The following is a 22,791-nucleotide window of genomic DNA, read 5'->3' as shown; positions in this document are numbered from 1 at the left end:
GCACTAAGGGGCGGCGCCCCCTCCTCCCCTCACGTGACCTCCTGCCCACCCTCCGTGACCCCCGGCACTGGAGGGGCCCCCCTCACGTGACCTCCCGCCCTCCCTCCACCAGCAACGAACATGAAACAGGAGGTCAATAAACAAGAAACGACCAACTAATGAAGAATGGAGCAGGAGTGAGTAAGGAGCGAATAATGAATGCGTGAGTAGCGTGTTGAGTAAGGAGAGTGTAGCGCCTGAGTATCAGTGAGGCACTGGATGAATCCCCCCAGCGAAGGACAGCCAAAACCCTCAAATAACTTAAGGATGTAAACTGAGTCTCTCAACTGCCTGGGACTTATATGTGCGTGTGTGTGTGTGTGTGTGTGTGTGTGTGTGTGTGTGTGTGTGTGTGTGTGTGTGTGTGTGTGTGTGGAGACGAAACGACTATGGTAAGGAGTAACGACCCTGTTGAGGGAGTCGTTAAGGGGAAGAGTAAGGGGGCAGGGGGCATGGAGAGAGGGGAGGTAGGGAATGACCCTTAATTCTAAATCCTCCATCAATAATCTACTCCCCACCATCATTAATCTAACCTCTCCCATAATCAAAGGTCATCTCCTATTAGGCAATTTCTCCAACATTAAGCTAATTCCTCATCATTAAGATAATCCCCCACCATTGACCTGTTCTCCATCACCAAGCCAATCCCCCACCATTAACCTAATCCCCTACAACTACGCCAATCCCCGCCACCATCCTAATCCCACAGCCAAGCATATACCTACCATTAAGTTAATCTATTTCATCCCCCGAGCAACTAACCCGTACACACCATTACCCCCAGAGTCGTTCCCCAAGTCTTACTCTATTACCATCTCGACCTTATCCCCCCCCCCCCCAACCCCTGGTCTAAAAGCCAATACCCCACCACCACCTTCCACGACAATACATCTCCCCTACCTCACTTACCTTAAACTTCACCTAGCCTTACCCTTACCCAACTTCCTTACCTACACACACACACAAACACACACACACATCACACATTCTTTCCCTAACACGTAAACCTACTCTAGCCCCCTTTCAAATACCTACACCTCCTCCTATATATCTAGACATGCTCTTACCTGCCTTAATCTCCTCCCTAAACCCTCCCTTACTCCTTCCCTTACCCCAACCATCATCAAGACACAACACCGACTCTACGACACCTTACCTCAACCTCAACCAATATTGACACTCAACCCCATCCCGACATGAAACTCTCCTCTCCCCCCTAACCCCTGACGCTAAACGTAAGCCTCCCTCCTCTCCCTCCCCCACAGACCAAGACCTACGCCTCCACTCCCTCCCTACAACAACAGCCGCTACTCTCCATCACCCTACAACACCTGTGAATAACCCAGATTCCATCTGTGCTAATTATGCCATCTTGCCTAACAAACTGCTGGGCCCTTTATTACCCTACATCGTCTCAGAAGCGGGGATAAATGGCCTCCGTTAAGGGGGGAGGCCACTACTAAACCCTGCCATTTACAAAGGCCTCTCTCGTGAGCACCTTGGCTAACACCTCGATGTGGTGGTACAAGGTGATCAACGGCCGGGTGAAGCCTCACTTATGATGTGAGAGAGAGAGAGAGAGAGAGAGAGAGAGAGAGAGAGAGAGAGAGAGAGAGAGAGAGAGAGAGAGAGTGAGTCAGTCAGCCTTGGGTGAGCATTTCTCCTTTATTCGTCCCCGTGTCCTTCCCCCCCCGTGTTCATCCACGTGTGCCACCCGGCCACCGGGTCTCTCGGCCCGTGTCCATCCGTTCCCGTGTCGTCCGTGTGCTCGCCTCCCCAGGCCTATGAAGTCTCCTCCCGTGTCGTCCCTCCCTCCCTCCCTCCTCTCCTCCTCAAACGGATATCTTCCATGACTTCACTGATGACCTACTGACCTCATAGCATTCCCCTTATCACAGTCCCCAGCATCTAAACAATTACTTCCGACACACCCTCACTTAATCCCCCCCCCCCCCCCCCCGGGGAAACCAACGCCTTAATTTCCTACTTAACACTTTCATCTAAGTAGCTCCGTCCACAGATGGTGCCTCCGTCTTCGCAAACCCGCCTAAAATAAATTACTTATTACTTATTACGTTCAGTCAGAGCGGTGTGTGTGTGTGTGGGGGGGGGGGGGGGTGGCGTCGGTTCAGACACACCGTCTGTGGGACGTGGCTGACTACTGGGGCGATGGCTGAACCTCACCACACGAGGGAAGGTCACAGCGCGCGCGCCCAAGACGCGGAGAATGTAGCGGTAACTGAGAGAGAGAGAGAGAGAGAGAGAGAGAGAGAGAGAGAGAGAGAGAGAGAGAGAGAGAGAGAGAGAGAGAGAATACAAGGAGAACGGAAGATGTCAATTGCCAGAACTAGTCAATAAGACGAGGTGCTGGTCACAAAGTCCCGTGTTTATCTTTATCCACTTATAATCTCGGAAGGGGGGGAGGGGGTTTGAAGAGGACCCCCCCCCCCCTTCTGCACGTCTTTTGTGAATAATATCAAGACGAACCAACCTTTAACACACACGCGCGCGCCCGCGCGCGTTCAATACCTGCTATATATACATAAAGAGAGAACCAACATTTTTAAACCCGACCTCCATACATGAATACAGCCTCACCCTACAGAGAGGTACACTCATGTTAACGTGAACGCATCTCGTGATTCACCTAACGACACAGCAACGGCAACGTAAATAAACAAACCACGTCTCACAGAAAACGGAGAGTGAGGTCTTTACTGATCCAATCGTTGTATCAAGACTCGCATATACACGAAGCTTATCAGCGTGTCGGCAAATGTACACAGATGCCATTCTTATGATCAACACCGACACCATCATTAAGCCTTTCCAGTCGTAACGACCGTTAACCCAACCTATGGAATCGTTGCCATGGTATCCACCCCCAACCCTGGACCATGGCTTCACCCCTATGTAATCACGAGACACGAGAATCGAGTCAAAAACAAGATGGGACTCTCCAAACAACGCTCCCTCGTTCCCATACAACTCACCACATCCCGGTGTCAGCAGGTCTCCTACAGGTAAGGTGACTTGACCTCTGACCCGACCTGTGGGCGTCACGTCATACTAAGCCATAACATATACGAGTAGTGCCGTCGTGCTCCAATTTCTTTTTTCATTTTATTTTTGTAACAATCCGCTTCCGTAGTTCGTAACAGGCGATCTAAACGGAGCAGTTAGAGAGCGAGAGTTCTAATGGTCGTTATACAAGTGGTTATGTAGCTGTGACTATGACTAGGTCAGAAATGGTAAAAAAAAAAAAAGGCAGTGTTTTTTTTATCTTTAAGATTAATAAGCCAGTTATGAAATGGTAACGAGATGGGGAGGCCACACGGGGAGAGAAACACCCTCCCCCCCCCCATGCAGCACAACCTGGCAATAACACATAACAACAGCAACAACACGGGGCCGGTGCGCCACTGCCGTGAGCGGTGTAGAGACGGCAGAGCAGGGCGGCTGGTAATTAAGGCCAGGCTCACATATGAACCACCACGGACGTGCGTACGTACGTACGTACGTACCGACAGCCACGACCACCACCACCACAGCGCCAGCGGCTGAGACGCAACTTTGGTACGGACACGAACGTGTGATTGGTGGCCGGGGGAACCGAGGTGGGCGGAGCCTTCACTTACCATCACTTATCTGCCGTTTTCTTTCTTTTCACTGTGTGTGTGTGTGTGTGTGTGTGTGTGTGTGTGTGTGTGTGTGTGTTTTACTGTTTTTCATTTCAGTATAATGAACTACTCTACGTTTATCAAGTGTCCAAATATTTTTCCAGATTCCAATATTCGAAATTCATAAACTCCACACAAACTAGGACCATTTCATATATATATATATATATATATATATATATATATATATATATATATATATATATATATATATATGCTACGACGACAGAACAAATGCACAAGATTAATGACTTGTAACAGACTTTGGTACCAAATTTGATCAATATTGGCACTACTTGAAGTAGCAAGGCTTCCACGCCTGAATATAGAAAACTGATGACCGCTTGCGGAAGAAGGAAAACGGAAATCGGACTGCGCAAGGTATATAAGAGAGAACGTAAGACAGAAAACGGGCAGTGGGCCAAAAATATCGAACCCCTCGTTCGTTCTTGTTTCATGTTCCCTTAAGCCACATGGACCAATAATACATATACAATAACAAGATGGATCCTTTACGCAATCCAATACCATTGCAGCGTTCCATCTTCTAACTTGGCCTATATACAGAAGTATAAACATGACTACTGGATCAACATATTGTGTTTGAAATCCCTTTCCTCGAGAACATAAATCTTTGAGGTAGAAACTGTAGTACAAGTCAAGGAAATGGAATGACCCCGCCCCCCTCCCTCATCCCATGGACAATCGCCGTTTCTCGCGTTAGTGTAGCTGGCGCCAGGAACATACACACGAAAGACGTTCATACCTATTCTCCAGCTGCCATGCGCAATGCACCGAGACCACAGCTCTCTATCCACAACCAGACCCCGACAGACCCTTCCATAGAAAAGGAAAGTAATGATACATTTACGTAAAACCTCCAAAGTCAACTAATAACAGGGGAAAAAAAGACACACATGAGCGAATCAAACACTCACTCAACAGGTGCGTACATTAGTGCACGTACATAAGTGTGTGTACGCAGCAAAGTGTGTGTCCACATGTACATAACCTACTATGTCAACTTTGACACACACAGGTAATCACGTACACAAGTACCAGATTATGGTACACATGAACAGTGAACACATATCATTAACAATAAGAATCAGACAAGTGAACATACAAGGAACAAAATAACAACGACAAAAACAGGCAGATTCGGGAGACAAAACAACGAAACAAATAAAACAAACACACACGCAAGTACTGACGCAATGTGATAATTACCCTCAATTACGTAATTATCTACACAACTACTGGGTCGTTTCAACTCCTGCACCACATCCCCGAGTCCTGCATCATTCGACCTAAGCGACCCCAGCCAGTGTCAGCGGGGGAACTCTCTCGTCCCGGGAGGAGAGAGAGAGAGAGAGAGAGAGAGAGAGAGAGAGAGAGAGAGAGAGAGAGAGAGAGAGAGAGAGAGAGAGAGAGAGAGAGATCGTCTCGTCCATTCCCAGGTCCCGTGGAGTCTGTCATCCGAGAGGGAGAGTCGTCCATCCTCCGCAAAACAAGTCCTGGTCCCAGGTCCCGGGTCCCGGGTCCCGGGGGGGAATCGTCCGCCAGGGTCTGACGATAGCAGGACCTCATATCATTAGTCCCTTTACATGAGACTGGAGACGATAGTGGGTGAAATGTGAGGGCGATATCCTCATACTCTGGCAGCGAGACAGGACTGTAGGTGTGCAGGCAGGGAGAGATAAGGGGCTGGGTCAGAGGAACAGGGGGGGAACGCGCGTCAGCCAGAGGCAAGAGAGGAGGCAAAGAGACAGTACGAGAGGCAAAGAGACAGTACGAGAGGCAAAGAGACAGTACGAGAGACCAAGAGACAGTACGAGAGACCAAGAGACACCACGAGGAAGAGGAAGAGGCTACGAAGCAGGGTAGAGGAAGAGAGGGGACGCCAAAAAAATAAATAATATTTCCGGGTCATTAAGATCTAACGCTACTGATACAAGAATATTCCTCTCTCTTTGCTCGGTCCATCCAGCTAAAGCCAGCAAGGAGACCCATGGAAAAGGAGAAGAATTCACGACGGACATCACACTTGCCAACGACAGACACCGACCCAAAACGAATAGGTCATGGATGGAGTATACTATACATCATCCATGTATACACCAAGGGAGACATAAAACCCCTTCATACACATATAGTATCCTCACACTACACCCATCATGTATAGCTATTCTCTCATATCTTTTTTTTTCATCGAAAAATACACTAATCACTAACACTTGTGGTTTATACCAGGGTCGACCCTGGTGGGATCTACAAGCCAGTATCGACCAACTTCGGAAAGATGGAGGTTTAACCGAGTCCAGAAAATTAATTGAAAAAAACAAATTTGTAACACGAGTTCCGGAGTGTAATTATGAGAGGACATGAGGAAGCACAGAGTCGACTAGTCATCATGGCGTTCCTGCCAATACATCGGCCCGACACCAATCAATACTCACAATTTGAGATATTTTATGAGAATTAACAAACCACCTTGTGATACATTGCATGAGCCTCATACCTTTTTTTTTTTTTTTTTTTGAGCCACCTCACTCCGGGTTATTTTGTGAGCCCAGCTCCTCTGTGATCAACTGACCCAGAAACTTATTCTTAGTGACGAAAGGTATAAAAAATCCTTGTAGTTTTTCACCTATATAAAAACTTTTTCCTTGCTGGCCTTATCTCTGCAGATATAAACTCGAGCTAGGGAGAGCGAGAGCAGAATATTTTTTTCAGTTTTAAGTCTGACCCCTTGAGCACGACGGTACGACCCTTGAGCACAACGGTACGACCCTTAGGTGTGAAGGTAAGACCTTTGACCTAGGGTCAGGCCATGGGTCTAGCCCAATGGTCGTACCGTCGTGCCCAAGGGTCGTAACCGTCGTGCTCAAGGGTCGTAAACGTCGTGCTCAAGGGTCGTAACCGTCGTGCTCAAGGGTCGTACCGTCGTGCTCAAGGAAGAAACGACACTGAATCTTCTCATCTGTCAGTATGAACAGGTGACACTGTACGTCCTGACAGTGTCCCATTCCGGGGCTGGAGTCCCTCCTGACAGCCTGGGGCCTCGATCAATGGCCCCCTGCTCGCGCGGCACACCAACCTACAACCATAAGGCTAACCCTGGGTTCGACCCCCCGACCTTACAGTATACCTATATCAGGCCAGTTAAGCTGACCCTAAATCAAGCCAGTTAAGCTGATCCTTTCCGATTACTGGGAAACGACGCTTTTCCCTCACCCCTAAACTATTCCAGGTTCCATAGCTTCAATAAGGACACCACAGGTATTGACGTGAGGGAAGTAATCATGAGCCATTTCTGATCATGATTTCGATAAGACGCTCCTCATGTCTGGTGTCAACCATGGGGAATAGCAGCCTACAACCCTCGTGTCACAAGTCTAACTACATGAGGTTGTTGAGTAGTTTCTAGTAAGCCACTGGGACACAGCATAAACCTAAGTCCATCCAGAACTAGGAACTAAATAAGGTGGTCACTAGTTTCTAGTATCTCAGGGGCATCAAAGTGCGCATACATCACGAATACATCATACAGTGCGCAGGCTGTGGCGTGCCTTGTCCTCAGAGTTCTCAGAGTGCGTCACAATATACATTTCATCGTAAGTGCGTCACAGTCCACACTACCGGAGGTGCGTCACACAGGGCGCACTTCATCCTAAGGGCGTCACACTGTTCACTTCACCGTAGGTGCGTCACAAATCCACACTTCACGCCACTTGCGTCAAAGTACCGCGTCACAGAGTATATTCTCCCCTCCAGTGTGGCACCCAGTAATTTCTGTCTCCGTCCGCAGGAAAAACAGAAAGACACACACAAAAAAAATAAATACCCGGGAAATATCAAAACTAAACCGAATATTCGGAGGCGACTTCTCTCTCCCGGACACCAGACTTGACCACTTCTGACCACACTGGAGGGTGTGGCTATACCCAAGTCCTCCTCCCCTAACCCCCACCTCAGCCTGGTGCTTGTTGTGGGCATCAGCTTTTCAAAGGTTTGTGTACCACAAGCCCTTGTGGCAATCCGTTACGGAGAGTCGAAGAAGCGTCGTCAATGGTCCTGCAAAATTCTTAAGAGGAATACTAGGCCTTTGCCCCGCACTAGATGAAGACAGACCATCACATTCATCCATAAATAAAAGGGGGCTTCGATCTCTTGTCTACATCGCCGACGACCGTAGGTGTGCTGGAAGACGAACTTGGTCGAGCAACGAGTCACTGGAATGAAAGGCTCAACAAAACCCTAAAGCCTAGTGGATGATTTCACAAGAACCACCCTGACGTTGCTCATCGCGAAGTGCAAGAACCACCCTGACGTTGCTCATCGCGAAGTGCAAGAACCACCCTGACGTTGCTCATCGCGAAGTGCAAGAACCACCCTGACGTTGCTCATCGCGAAGTGCAAGAATCCTCTGACGTTCCTCATCGCGAAGTGCAAGAATCCTCTGACGTTCCTCATCGCGTTGTACAAGAACCACCCTGACGTTCCTCATCACGAAGTGCAAGAACCACCCTGACGTTCCTCATCGCGAAGTGCAAGAACCACCCTGACGTTCCTCATCGCGAAGTGCAAGAACCACCCTGACGTTCCTCATCGCGAAGTGCAAGAATCCCCTTACGTTCCTCCTCGCGAAGTGGAAGAACCACCCTGACGTTCCTCCTCGTGAAGTGCAAGAACCACCCTGACGTTCCTCATCGCGAAGCCCGAAAGTTGTTGGCGATGAGCCCTCGAGTCACGGTTGATCTCGCGAGGAATTCCTCGTCTCGCCTGGTTCTCGGAAGCCCTCATCGTCTGCGTGTTCATCTCGTCCGCCACACTGCCGCCGAAGAATGCCAGCGCGGTCAGTCTGTCAGTCAGTGACTCAGTCGCCGGAGACGGTGCTAAAACCTTGGTAAATTCCGCTCACAATATCGCGACCGTGAGCTACGGCGTCGAACAATACCACCTCACTCATCCAAGGTATACAAGTCTCAAAATAAAATATATAACCCTGACAAAACTATAATACATGACATATCAGTGAGCAACATTCGACAATGAAAAATAGTTCGTGGAATGTCAAAAGATAATACCCAAGAAAAGGTATACAATATATCAACTTGTGGGTCTGATCCTGAAATATGATAGGGTCTGTGCACGGCTTGACGGACACATGAAAGTGTCTAACGTCAAATTCAGTTACCCTGAAGCAGACGGACCTCCTGGATCACAGTGGAAACGAAGAGCATTTCACCGCCAAACGAAACTACTTCCGATATATCCAAACACAAGAATTCGTCTCTTAAAGCGTAAGGTTCGCTAAAGATAGCAGCACTAGGTTTATGTAGAATCATTGCCGATAAATACCATTAAGATCATGTTGATTCCGACAGTGTAAACAATGATAAAATTGTTGACATGTGACCCTTAAAAACTCTTAAAAATATGAAAGAATAAGAGGCCATTTAAGACATTCGCTTCGTTTAAAGTAACTGTAAGGAAGAAGGAAAAAAGAATTCTACAACACTCTTCCCTAATAACAGCCTCACAATCCAGCAACTTTTGATCAGAAATGCAAATCAAACTGCTTGGTAATCATGCGACTCTGTATCGGAATCAAACGAACCCGCTTCAGAGTAAAAGTCTACTGGCGATATAAAATAGTCTCAAGCTTTAATATGCAGAGACATCACAAAAGGCCCAAGTTTCGGAAAGCCTTTCTATGAAGCTTCTAAATGACAAAGATCATTTTGCCAGAGGTGCTCAAGATCCTGTGATACTGACCATACGAGCTCAGGCGAACCTGCATGAACTGGTCGGCTGGGATGCTGGGGAACCAATCAGTCAGAAAATCGAAGAGTTAGACTGTTAGGAGATCAGAGAACTGACCTATTTAGGAAAAGAACCTGTCAGTTAAGGAACTCAAGAAACTAGTTAATTAAGAAGGCAAACAACTGAGCAATTAGTGGGATCAAAGAGACGGTCAATTAGGGGACGAAATGAACCAGTCAATTAATGAGTAGAGGAGCTGGATATGTGAGCGAGTGAAGCAGTGATCAATTAAAGAATCGAACCAATTAACCGAGGCTTCAATTAAATGGGAAAGAAGCTGTGAATGGCGGCCGCACAGCGCTAACAAAAACTGGTCAACTCTGGTTCATTATTCAACTTCCAAAGATCCGAGACAGGAAGGAAGAATCTACTGGTCTTCAGTTTGGAAAATATCGACCTAAGTGTGAAATACAGCTCAACACATACGGATATTCATGTGGTATAGAAATATTTGCTGTGACTGAGAAATATTCACTACAGCTGGAGTATTCAGCTGATGGGAAAATATTCATACAGTACGGGAATATCCATCAGAACACTATGATGAATAACTAGTTGTGGGAATATTCATCATATCATGGGAACATCCAGAAAAATATGGAATACCCAAGCGTGGGAATATTCATCAGTCTAAATACTATGGGATTATCTATATGAGCGTGAGATTAAACAGCAGAGCGTGGGAATGTTCACATGACTGTGGGAATGTTAGCTAAAACATGGTTCCATTCATTCGGGCAAGGGAATATTCCCCCATACCTGGTAAAATTCAACTATCAAATATTTACCTACGGAAATATTCACTAACCAGTGGCTACATCAACTTGAATGAAGGAATATCAACCTCAGTGCGAGAATATTTCCGGCGAAAGGATATTCACCAGATATTCTCAACTCGTAGCGAGGAGAATATCGAGGATAGTGCTGGAATGTGCCCTGGAAACGGGAGTTTTCCTCCCCTCTGGCCACGAGAGCATCTGCCGGAGCGTGAAAAAAAAAAAAAAAAACTCTGAGCGTGGGAACATCTGTCCGAGCGTGGGAATATATGCCGGAGCGTGGGAATAATATGTCCCTGAACTTAGGCTCCCTCATCCTCCTCTGTCGGGGATTTTCCCTGAATCTTTTGTCCTGGTTCTCTGCATCGCTAAAGCGTTTGACAAGATGTGGCACCACTCTTTTGCCCACTAGAGTTCCATCCTTTGTTGTTGTTGTTGTTGTTGTTGTTGTTTTCCACACGTCTCTGTTAGAACAAGAGTCTCTCCATCACGGTAGTCGCTGATGGAGAACTTCACTCCCTCTTGCCATGCCGACGCGTTGCCGTGCCCCAGCTGCTGTCCTACTGATGAAGCTCTTCCTTCTCTTTATGTCCCCTTCGAAGCCGATACTCGCTCTTTTTCTCGCACTGAACATATATATATATATATATATATATATATATATATATATATATATATATATATATATATACTCTGTACCTGCACATGGCTTCAGAATGGGGTTAGCAGTAACTTAATGAAGTGCATCGAAAAATACGCCATTTCTACTTTACCTTTTTTCTAATTTCATTCATTTCTTCCGATCAGTGTCCCAAAATGCTGCACGTCAACCCCGCGATAGCATAAAGACGTCCTTCATTCTATCCTTAGAGGGCCCGGCCTAATGAGCAAGAACACCTCAGGGTGTCACACAGGTATTCGGAGAGGCTTGCAATCCTCCTCTCTTTTAGCCTGGGTTCGAATCGACAGCCTTGTGCCTTCACCTGCTACCGTGTCTCTCTTCCATCATCGCTCCCCGTCTATCACAAGGGCCTGCTTCTCTCGCTCTGTTCAGCAGGCATCATGTTGACAGCTGTTTGGATAAGGTGTCTGCACCAGTGCTGACACACCCCCCGCCCCGCCATCCAAGACCCAGCTGGCCCCCCGACGCACGAGACTGACCGCTTGCTTCTTCCCGTCGTTTTTATGGTGAAGGCCAACCACACGAGGACCTGGCCGTTATGATACCTCCTTCCCGTGAAATCCCTTTTTTTTTCCCCTCCTGATGTCTTTCCTCTTCCTAAATCCACCTGAGTATTGAAGGGGGGGAATAATGCCGGAGCGTGGGAATATTCACATGACCATAGTATTCACAAATGATGGAAGACGGGGGAGAGAGAGAGAGAGAGAGAGAGAGAGAGAGAGAGAGAGAGAGAGAGAGAGAGAGAGAGAGGATAATAATGAGGGACAAGAGATAGCCAAGAGCGACACCGGATTATGAGACACTCATTTACTCTGCAAAACAGTACCACAACCTGGCTAACTATAATCTCATAAAAAGTCCCACAACCTGAATCCCTGTAACTCTAAGTAATCTAAAGTAGCACCACAACTCCGCTCTCACAACCGGCACGGTAACCTTAAGTAACACCACAACTCCGCTCTCATAACCTCACAATAACCTCCAGTTGCACCACAACCCCGCTTCCCATAACCTTACACTAACCTTAACTACCACCAGAACCACCCTCAACCTCACACTATCCTCAAGTACCACCTTAACCACCTTTAACCTGACAACAACCCCTTAACTCAGTTCGGCCTGTGCTATAACCCCATCGCACATGATCTGTACACCATTATACACCACACCAGCTTACGCCCGTGACGTCACAAACCGTCCCGTGACGTCACGTGACGGTCGGAGGTAAACAGAAAATAAAACGCATGTTACTCACTTACCTTTACGACCACGGTTACGTCCCTCCCGTGGCAACAAGAGATACGTCTGTGGGAGGATATAGTTATCAAAGGCCGCTCGCGCAGGATTTCCCGTTGGGGTAAAAAAAAGAATTGTGAAATTATCCTGGTAATGTGAGGAAATAACAATGATGGCGCGCCGAAAACACGAGTTTCCAAACCCATTCTCGTACACGGCCCCCTACCCAGCGCACCGGCCCATTTGGACGTGAATCCGTGTTTTCCCCAGGTCCATAATTTGTGCCTTTCCTTTTTAATGACCACTGAAAAAAAAGAAGGGGGAAAAAATAAAGAAAACTGAGCAAAGCGAATATACTGTCCCATTTTCGAGTTATCAAATGTATCATAATTTCGTAAGTCTAAATTCGCGATATGATAGGCTGCACCATTCGGTATCATGTGTACATTTTACGTATAATCACATTAAATACACGGATGTAATGTACACAAACACCCCCCCTCCCCTCCGCCCCACTTCCTTCCCCTACACTAACTTACCGTACGTACATACAGTAATGTACGCCACCACGTTGTCTGCCCCTTCCATTAAGCTCCACGTCACATACTTCTTCCGCAGCCAACCCCCCCTACACGTAACCCATGCCCCATCCACGCCCAACCATACCTTAAACCACGCCTCATCAGCCCCATCCAACCCGAAGCCCGACCCATATACACGTCAGGGCCGACGGCTGGCCACATACAACACGTCAGAGCCGACGGTTGGCCACATACGACTCGTCAGGGTCGACGGTTGGCCACACACAACACGTCAGGGCCAACGGCTGGCCACATACAACACGTCAGAGCCGACGGTTGGCCACATACAACACGTCAGGGCCGACGGCTGGCCACATACAACACCAGAGCCGACGGTTGGCCACATACAACACGTCAGGGCCGACGGTTGGCCACATACAACACGTCAGGGCCGACGGCCGGCCACATACAACACCAGAGCCGACGGTTGGCCACATACAACACGTCAGGGCCGACGGCTGGCCACATACAACACGTCAGGGCCGACGGCTGGCCACATACAACACGTCAGGGCCGACGGCTGGCCACATACAACACGTCAGGGCCGACGGCTGGCCACACAGAACACGTCAGCGTCGACGGCTGGCCACATACAACACGTCAGGGCCAAATGTTGGCCACACGCAACCCCTCAGGTCGTACGAGCCACTGTTGCGGGCCAGAGATAAGTGCCAGTCTCAGGGAGGCTTAATTGCATTAATTAACCTTAAAAAAAAGTAACTATGAAAGTGTGCCACGGAGGAAGGAAGAAAGGAAGGAGTGAAGGAAGGAAGAGTAGAAATGAAAGAACGAAAGTGGAGAAAGACAGGGGAAAGGAGGAACAAGCAGAGGAATGGTAGAAGGAAGGGAGGAAATGTGACAAGGAAAAGACTAACAGCGGGAGGGAAAGAAGAGAGAAGAGTGGGCAGAAAGGAGAGGGAAAGAGAAATGAGAAGGAAGAGATAAGAGTGGGAAGGAAGGAGATGGAGAGAGGGTGCCAAACGGGCCGCCCCCACAGCCCAGTTGCAACACAAGGGGCACCATCACTACCTCTGCAACACGGGGCACCATATGCAGGCCCTACGCCACCGGTGCAACACAATGCTAAGGCCATCTATCACTACCGGTATGGATCCCCTCGCTGAATTCCACTGCCTCGGTTCGAATCCCGTGAACAAACTTGGGCCGAATTTCTGTGAACTATGCTTCCCCGAATTCCTGTCCCATGGTTCGAATCCCGAGAACGGCCAACTGTTCCGTGAACATGACTTATGATCGCTGTGAAATTAAGGCCTCCAAAGTTTTACATCCTTGTATATGCGTATGTCTGTTCCTGGTGCTTCTGTATGCCGACCATATTCAAAATTTAATCGTTCACTTGTCTTATACTATAAACGTATTTCTTAAGTGCTTAATTTTCATGTTACGACTTCTGGTTGCTCCATTCTCACGTCTTTCGAGGAACTGTTCACTGTTTACATCACCAAACGTTTAAAAACTTAAAGGTTGTAACCAGGTCACTCCTTACTCTTCTTTCTTCAAGAAAAAAGAAAATTAGGCCTCTATCCCTTTTCCTGTTAGTAAGCTCCCTTCATTCAGGTACGATCTTTGTTGTCCTCCTCTGGACCTTCTCTGTCTGTACCTTGTGCCTTTCTCAAGTGCAACGACCAAACCTGAGAAGCACATTCTGGTTCTGACTTGATGAACGCTGTGAAAATTATTCACCAGCAGAGTTTGTCTCTACTCTTTTAATGCTCGGCGCCAGGTTGGGTGCAATGTCTCCTCTCAAGTCTCCCTCACAGACAGACCCCAGCTGCTTATCTCTTCTTAAAAGACAATATACATATTGAGTCCTTTCCAAGTCACACACTCACTACATATTCATAGTGAGTCCTTCTTTCTATGTGTCACACTCTCATTACATCTGCTTGGGTTGAATCTCATCGACCATGCAACAGATCAACTTTGGAGTCTGTCTAGGTCCCCACGTAAGCTGATGTGATCATCCTCGCTTGTCACCTCCCACTCATGATCTTGGCATCATCCGCAAACACATTAATGTAGGAGTCCAATTATCATGGCAAGTCATTTGCATAAATCAAGAATAGCAATGGTCCTAAATCAAGCCCCTGTGGCATGCCACTGGTGGCCTTGACCCATTTCGAGAAGGCTCCTCCTATGTGCATCCTTCGTTCTCTTCCGCTAAGTTATCTTCTATCCACCATGCAGTCTTCCTCTTATTCCTGCCTGAAGAACCAGTTTCTTCATCAGGCTCCCAGTTGGTCTTGTGTCAAATGCTTTCTGGTACAGAAAATCCACCCAGCCTTCCTTCTCTCTTGTCTACAACAGTGCTCACTCTCGTAGAAATCTAAGATGTTCATTATGCATGGACCTCCTTTCCCTGAAACCGTGTTCTCTCTCATTTAAATAGTTTTCTCTGCTGCAAGAAGTTATCCATTTGCTCTCCAATTACTTTCCCGGTTCCTCACTGGAATGTTCGTCTTTTGCAGATATTTCAATGCTTTCCAATTTCCTTTTCCCATTCCACCTCAATTGCACTGGAGCTATACTGTCTTCTTCCACTGTGAAAATTTTTTTGAACATGTCACTTGATTCCTTATATTTCCTAACATCATACTCTATAGTTCATCCTTTCGAATCCCTTAGCCTGATTTGCTGCTCTTTCGCTGGCAAATCTACTCCTGATGGATTCACAGAAAGCTTCTGGATAGTGTGTGTATATCTATACCTATTTGTACTGTACGAGAAATGAGTTTTACATTCGTAGGGCCCCCATCTCTAACACCACTCAACTTATACATTTCTGTACCATTTTCCTACGTGGTGAGATAAACACAAGTTATCCGTGGTTACAAGCACCTTATAAGAGGTTAATTCCTAAGAAATTACGATTAACTATGGGTACTAAGTAAACAAATTAGACAGCATTTTTAGCTAGTTAAAATATACACTTGGGTTACAAGTGACCTACCATCTGCGGGCAAAATAAAGGAGCTGTTTCTAATTACAGGGAAGTGTGAGGAGTTAAATTACTGGCGAGCTACCACTGGTTAGAAGTACTTGTGAGGCAGTACAGGTAAGATGTTGCAGCATACAGTTCTCTATACAACGAAATACAGGAAAATTACCAAAGGTGACACAGGAAACGAGTATAAAAAGGAACATGAATCCAGGGCAAAGAGCCATTTCAGAACTGGTGAAACAGATTGTCCGTAACTGCTTGAGCACGGCGCCTGAGCCCATTGGTACAACCTTTATGCACGACGGCGCGACCCTTGAGTACGACGGTTACCCTTTGAGCCCGAGTACGACGGTGCTGCTATCCTTAGGTAAGATGGCGTCACTTCAGACTTGAGCCTTCAGGGTCCGGTCGTAAACCATAGCCAAGGGTCGGGTCGTTACAACAGCACAAATCTGTTCAGCACAAACAAGGTAACACACAATCATGTCTACCTGGACGCGAGAACAGAATGTCTGGTCTCGCAGAACTTCAGCGTTGAACAAATTCACTTCGTAGACTCAGGAAGGTCATAAGGTATTGATTTATGCAAGCACAGATTCCAAAGGGTTCTTCACAATGCTGGAAACCGCCACTCGAACCTGTCCAGCTGATTAGCAGAACCACTTATGGGTCACGTTATTGACTTCGAGTCTCCATTTTTTAACGGTCTCACAAAACTCTCCTCGGGTAGCCTTTCATGGTTCACTGTTACGTCACTCGTTATCTTTGCAACATAACTACCGTTTAGTTACATGTAATTAATGAGAATCACACAACTTAAGACATAATAATCTATATCAACACACCTTCCACAGCCATACTTAATAAGTGTTGGACTCTGACAATCACCATTTTAAAGGTTACACATTAAAATCAGCTCTAAATTGAACACTTTGCAATCACTTCAGATTCTATGCCTCAAACCACTAGTTTTAATAACACAAACCAGCGCAAGCACCAGTTCAGTTGAACACAGTCACCACATTAAAGATGTAAAAACCGTATAATCAACAGACGCTGCCCAACCACATAATCACAGCTTTAAAGGTGCAAATTTTTACACGATCACCATTTTAAAGTCACGTCTTCCAGTCACCGTTTTAAAGTGAATCTTGTCATGAATCACCAGAATAACACTGCAAAGCACTGAATCACCACTTTAACGTTGCAGAAAAAAACATGACAGTCACCACTTACAATCCATTTATAGGTTCATGATCACACCACAGAAACACTGGAAATGTTACCCAGCCTCAGGAATACAATACGTCAATACAATCATCCAAACACAATCACTTTAAGATACAGGAATCCAGAACCAGATATTTGAAGTGCATAATCTCAGCAATCAACACATCGGGTTTTTAAATCCTGCATCACTCGTATAGGTTCCCTTAATGTAGCACAAACAAGGCTTCTGGTCCTGGTAGCAAGATGCAGGAGTTTGCCACCTTAAAGTGAAACACTTGATACCATCCCAGGCTCTCTCTCTCTCTCTCTCACTCTCACACTCACACATCTCCCAAACACTCCCGGGTTGGCCTTGTCAATCGTACCTACACTTGCGAAAACTGCGAGTCCAACACAGCGTTGCTGGAGAGACGACTCATACGCAGGGGAAAGGCAGGATGTTCCAAAACCGCCCTCTTTAAGGGGGACTAAAAAAAAAAATAAAATCACTACGGGGAAGGGGAGAGAGCGCGACACATCCTCCTCCTCCAACGTCTCTCCGATCACTGACGGTTGCGTGCCGGCCGGCAACCCCTTCGAACCGCCCGCCACCGGGGGAGGGGGGCAAGGGGAATGAGGGAACCTGGCGCAAAGGAGAGGAATGAGGAGCGAGCGAAGGAAAGAGAGTGAGGGGAAAAGTGAGGGAGAGCAAGGGGGGTGGGAGAGTAGCAAAGGAGGAGAGGGGGGTGTGGGTCTGCTGCTGAAAAGGGGGAAAACAAATTCTAACAATTGGTTTTGTCCTACTTGGAAATATTCTGCGCCGGGTTGTGGGGTGGCGGGTGGGTCATGGAGGGGGAGGGGGCAGCGCGGGTGACAGAGCGGGGAGACCCGACCAATGGGGGGGCCTACTTGCCTCACCTCAACATTTTGTAATCTTATACACCGACATTCCCTTCCCGACGCCACACGGGTTTATATCGTTCATTTATTCAGTGCGACCATAAATATATAAAGAGACACACGCACGGACATGCACGCACAAGCATGCAAGCGAAGCATACAGTCACAAAACACATATTTCAAAACATTATAAACAGGTGAGAGAATACCAGAGAATGGAAGAGAAATAAATAAAGGTGAAGACAGGAAACTTGAACAAATTCAAAAATGAAGCAGTGCGTGATAATGGATACAAGATGTACACTGAGAGAAGGGGACAGTGAAGGACGTATTTACTCTTTCATATTAAAAGAAAAATGGATAACTTAAAAACTAAGGAGGAATAAATATGGCTGAGTGAAGAGGATATCTACGGTGACACAACCTAGGAAAAGTATGAAGAGATATGCTAACGATCGAATCAAGGAGAAAAATCATTAAAGGAAAAAAGAATAAGATAGAAAGAATAGGAAAGAAGTGAGAAGAGGAAAGGTATATGAAAACATAGGAAAGACACCAATTAATCCCAAGCTATGATCAACAAAGATGCTAATTTAACGAGCGCTAACCATCTGGGATGTTACCTTAACGAGAACCAATCAGTAATGTTTACATCAACTTGTACTAACACATAAGACTATTACCTTAACAATGACTCAATCACCTAGAACGTCGCCTCAATCAGCAGTAACAAGTAAATGCTTACCTTAACTAGCACTAACCAACAGGACTGTTCGCTCAACTAGCACAAACTAGTAAGAAAACTAGTAATAACTAGTAGAACTGCTGCCTGAACTATCAATTAGGGAGCACCGTTGCCTGGACTAGTGTTAACAAGTACCTTAAATACGTCACAAATACCTCAAATGACATCGAGTAATAGGTCAGTTAACTCAACGACCATCGACCAAAGAGGAAAACTATTTACCCAACTAGCACTCGCCACTGATGCACCGGTCCATGAATCTCTCTCTCTCTCTCTCTCTCTCTCTCTCTCTCTCTCTCTCTCTCTCTCTCTCTCTCTCTCTCTCTCTCTCTCCAAGGAACTGCATCAGGTAATCGTCTCTTCTCTTTCCAGACACGTACAATAAACACGGCGAGGACGGACGTCAGCAGAGATGCCACGCGTGAGTTCACTGTGGCATCAAATCCCAGTGAGGACAACCAATGCCACATAATGTCATAGGAGCATCAGGCAAAAACCCTTACTCTTCCTCAGCTCCAAGTCTAACACCACCAACGTTGTGGACACTCGTCTCCTCATCTGTACCTACCAAAGTCTGTCTGTCCAGTAAGATCAACAAGACTTGTACGAGTCTACTGTATCAACTTGGAGTTAAAAAATGATCATCCTCACTTTAGAAAGGCAAGTTTTCCTCCACATAGAAACAAGAGAAGCTCAACCTGATGGTATTCAGTATTATCATAGTGTTCAAGACCATCTGTCAGGCAGCAGGATGTCTTTTGTGGCCGGTGGAACACCACAGCTTTGGGACTGGAAGGTGGATATGAACTCATGGATGCCACAAAGTATGGGTCTGGAAGGTGTAGTTGATCCTTATGATGCCACAAGTGAGGGACTGGAAGGTCAGGATGACCAATGAAACACCAGAGGGATGGAACTGGAATGCGAATCCGTCCCTTAGGGACACCAGAAGTGAGAGACTGGAGGAGGAAAATGGCCCCCCAGTTAAGCCACAGGTTAAGAGACTGGAAGGTGAAGATGGCGCCTCGGACACCACAGGTGGGAGACTGGAAGGAGGAGATGACCACCTGAGATGCACACATCCTGGCTGACGATCAAGTGGTCAGTAAGGGGAGGAGGTCTTATTATCAACGTGGTGAGAGCGACTGAAGGTGTGCAGCGTCCGTGGTGACCCCAGTAGCCTGGTGACCTAGCTTATGATGGTAATGGGTCGTAATGCTCACCAGAGAGAGAGAGACCTTGGACTTGTCCTGTGTTGAGAACAACGTGAAGAATTCCAGTAAGGGAGGCAATTTAACTGACGGAATGGAACGCCAAACCATCTAATGTGTCCCGCTGTTTGGAAGACTTTGTGGTGATCATAGTTCAGTGATGGTGACAGTTTATTATAATGGTTGGTTGTGATGGAGGTTGCTGACGATAATGGTTGGTTGTGATGGAGGTTGTTCCCCATAATGGACGGTTGTGATGGAGGTTGTTGACCATAATGGTTGGTTGTGATGGAGGTTGCTGACCATAATGGTTGGTTGTGATGGAGGTTGTTGACCATAATGGTTGGTTGTGATGGAGGTTGTTGACCATAATGGATGGTTGTGATGGAGGTTGTTGGCGACGAGAATGGTTGTCTGAGAACAAAATTCCAGCCATGGCATTTCACCTTTAATATGTTTCAGTCAATTTCTTTTATCAATAACTCAAACACTGACAATCCAATTTCCTATTATTTTTCCGCTCAACTTTTATGATCTATCAAAGGATGTAATTAGTAAACAATATTTCTGATAGGCTACAACATGGCAGGTAAAACATTATTAACACAGGCTAACATGTCTTCATTACAATGTTAACATAGGCTTCCCTGGAGGACGTGATGCACGCATGCGCGGGAACATATGACACACACAATTTGTGTATATCTGTTTAAGTGCACACACACACACACACACACACACACACACACACACACACGTTGACTGATGTGGTTTACAGTTGGACTCAATACCCTGAGGTAAACCAAACAAGATGAGGGTTTAAGCAGCAAGTAAATAGTTTACAACATAGTTTACAATACAGGACCAGTGTTGTGTCTTAAGGCAGCAACACTGGCTGTTACACTCCGTACATTACTGTTATGTACACTTACCATGTACACTCCTTACCTGTTGTGTACACGTGTCTTCTATACTGCAGTGTACACTGGGACCCAGTAGTCTGTCCGCTGAACCCAACTGTACAGACGGGATACGAACCAACAGTGGCTGACTGGTCCCCACTGTACAGACGGGATACGAACCAACAGTGGTTGACTGGTGAGAATGTGACCCCTGATGTCCCCACTGACCCCCAATGTACAGCCGGGATACGAACCAACTGTGGCTGACTGGTGAAAACATAAAAGATTCAAATATTCTGCAAAGAGGCCAAAATTCTATGCCACAAGGGGGTGGTCGCCTTTCATGTTAAATTTTCTCCGTAAAAATAATTTAACAGTTTAGCTTCCTTAGCCTTTGATATAAAGTTTTTTCACGACGGCCGACGAAATATATGATGAAACTTTGGCAAAATTATCTGCCTCCAGAATATGAAATTCCCGAACTTCCTTGAAGATTGTTTGGAAGTATTATTAATGGTCTGGGAATATTGCAACACTGATTGTTCGTCTTAATTATGCTCTAACCCCTTCAGTACGACGGTACGATCCTTGAGTACGACGGTACCGCCCTTGAGTACGACGGTACGATCCTTGAGTACGATGGTACTATCCTTGAGTACGACGGTAACACCCTTGAGTACGACGATACAATCCTTGAGTACGATGGTACCATCCTTGAGTACGATGGTATGATCCTTGAGTACGATAGTACGATTCTTGAGCACGACGTTACCATCCTTTAGTACGATGGTACGATCCTTGAGTACGACGGTACGATCCTTGAATACGACGGTACGATCCTTGAGTACGACGGTACTATCCTTGAGCACGACGGTACTGTCCTTCAGTACGACGGTACGATCCTTGAGTACGACGGTACGATCCTTGAATACGATGGTACGATCCTTGAGTACGACGGTTCTATCCTTGAGCACGACGGTACTGTCCTTCAGTACGACGGTACGATCCTTGAGTACGATGGTGCCATCCTTGAGTACGATAGTACGATTCTTGAGTACGACGGTAACATCCTTGAGTACGATGGTACGATCCTTGAGCACGACGGTACGAGCCTTGAGTACGATGGTATGATCCTTAAGTACGACGGTACGATACCTGAGTCCGACTGTGCGATCCCTGAGCACGGCGGCACTACAAGCCCAGAGTTAGAGAGAAGAAGAGTCCCCCCCCCCCAAGGAAAGCCGCCTCATTCACCTCACTTTTAATTCATCACAGCAGAACGATTAATGACCAAACAACTGACGTAGTCCCCCTTTTATTTACCCCGCTGAAAGGATGTAATCACCAGACAATGACAGTTTGGGTGGACAATGCCCGCCCCCCCTCAGCAAATCGTGTACAAAACCTGTTGTTCGTACAGAGGGAGAATAACATCATTATGATCGCTCCAATATGGGGGATCTGTTGACATACTTATCAATAGAACAACAGCTAATCAAATCACAATGATCAAGACACAAAAGATCTACTTACAATGTTCCACGCCTCACACCAGACCTACTTACAGTAATGAGGTGCCAATACCTGGCGTAATCACAATACTACACGGATGTCCCTAATGGTATCCAGGTCCTCCGACAAAATCTAATTTCAACCAAGTTTACGTTTGAATCAATTGTTAACTCCAGGAGCAAATGGTACGACCGACCCTCAAGCACGACGGTACGACCCTTGAACTTGACAGAACGAGCCCTTGAGCACGACGGTACGACCCTTGAGCACGACGGTACGACCCTTGAACTTGACAGAACGAGCCCTTGAGCACGACGGTACGACCCTTGAGCACGACGGTACGACCCTTGAGCACGACGGTACGACCCTTGAACTTGACAGAACGAGCCCTTGAGCACGACGGTACGAGCCTTGAGCACGACGGTACGACCCTCGAGAACGACGGTGCGACCCTCAAGCACGACGGTACGACCCTCAAGCACGACGTCGAGCTTGAGCACGACGGTAGACCTTGAGCACGACGGTAG

At 46.8% G+C, this 22,791-nt stretch overlaps 1 protein-coding gene across 14 annotated transcripts in view; it reads right to left on the bottom strand.

Annotated features, from left to right (window-relative positions):
• LOC139760347 (cubilin-like) overlaps positions 1–22,791 on the bottom strand; it is a 344,737-nt gene that overhangs the window by 219,456 nt on the left and 102,490 nt on the right. The window contains exon 1 of one of the 14 annotated variants that reach the window (XM_071683387.1): positions 17,385–17,521. The exons of 8 other annotated variants lie outside the window; for them this stretch is intronic. The gene's annotated coding sequence lies outside the window, so the exon portion shown is untranslated. Of the gene's footprint in view, positions 1–17,380; positions 17,522–22,791 lie in introns of those variants that run through there. 5 more of the 14 variants (XM_071683386.1, XM_071683390.1, XM_071683391.1 and 2 more) reach the window with 5 other exon arrangements.

This window comes from Panulirus ornatus, chromosome 36, assembly GCF_036320965.1.
Source record: "Panulirus ornatus isolate Po-2019 chromosome 36, ASM3632096v1, whole genome shotgun sequence".
In the NCBI taxonomy this organism is placed as follows: domain Eukaryota; kingdom Metazoa; phylum Arthropoda; class Malacostraca; order Decapoda; family Palinuridae; genus Panulirus; species Panulirus ornatus.
This window is presented reverse-complemented; position numbering and strand designations above follow the sequence as displayed.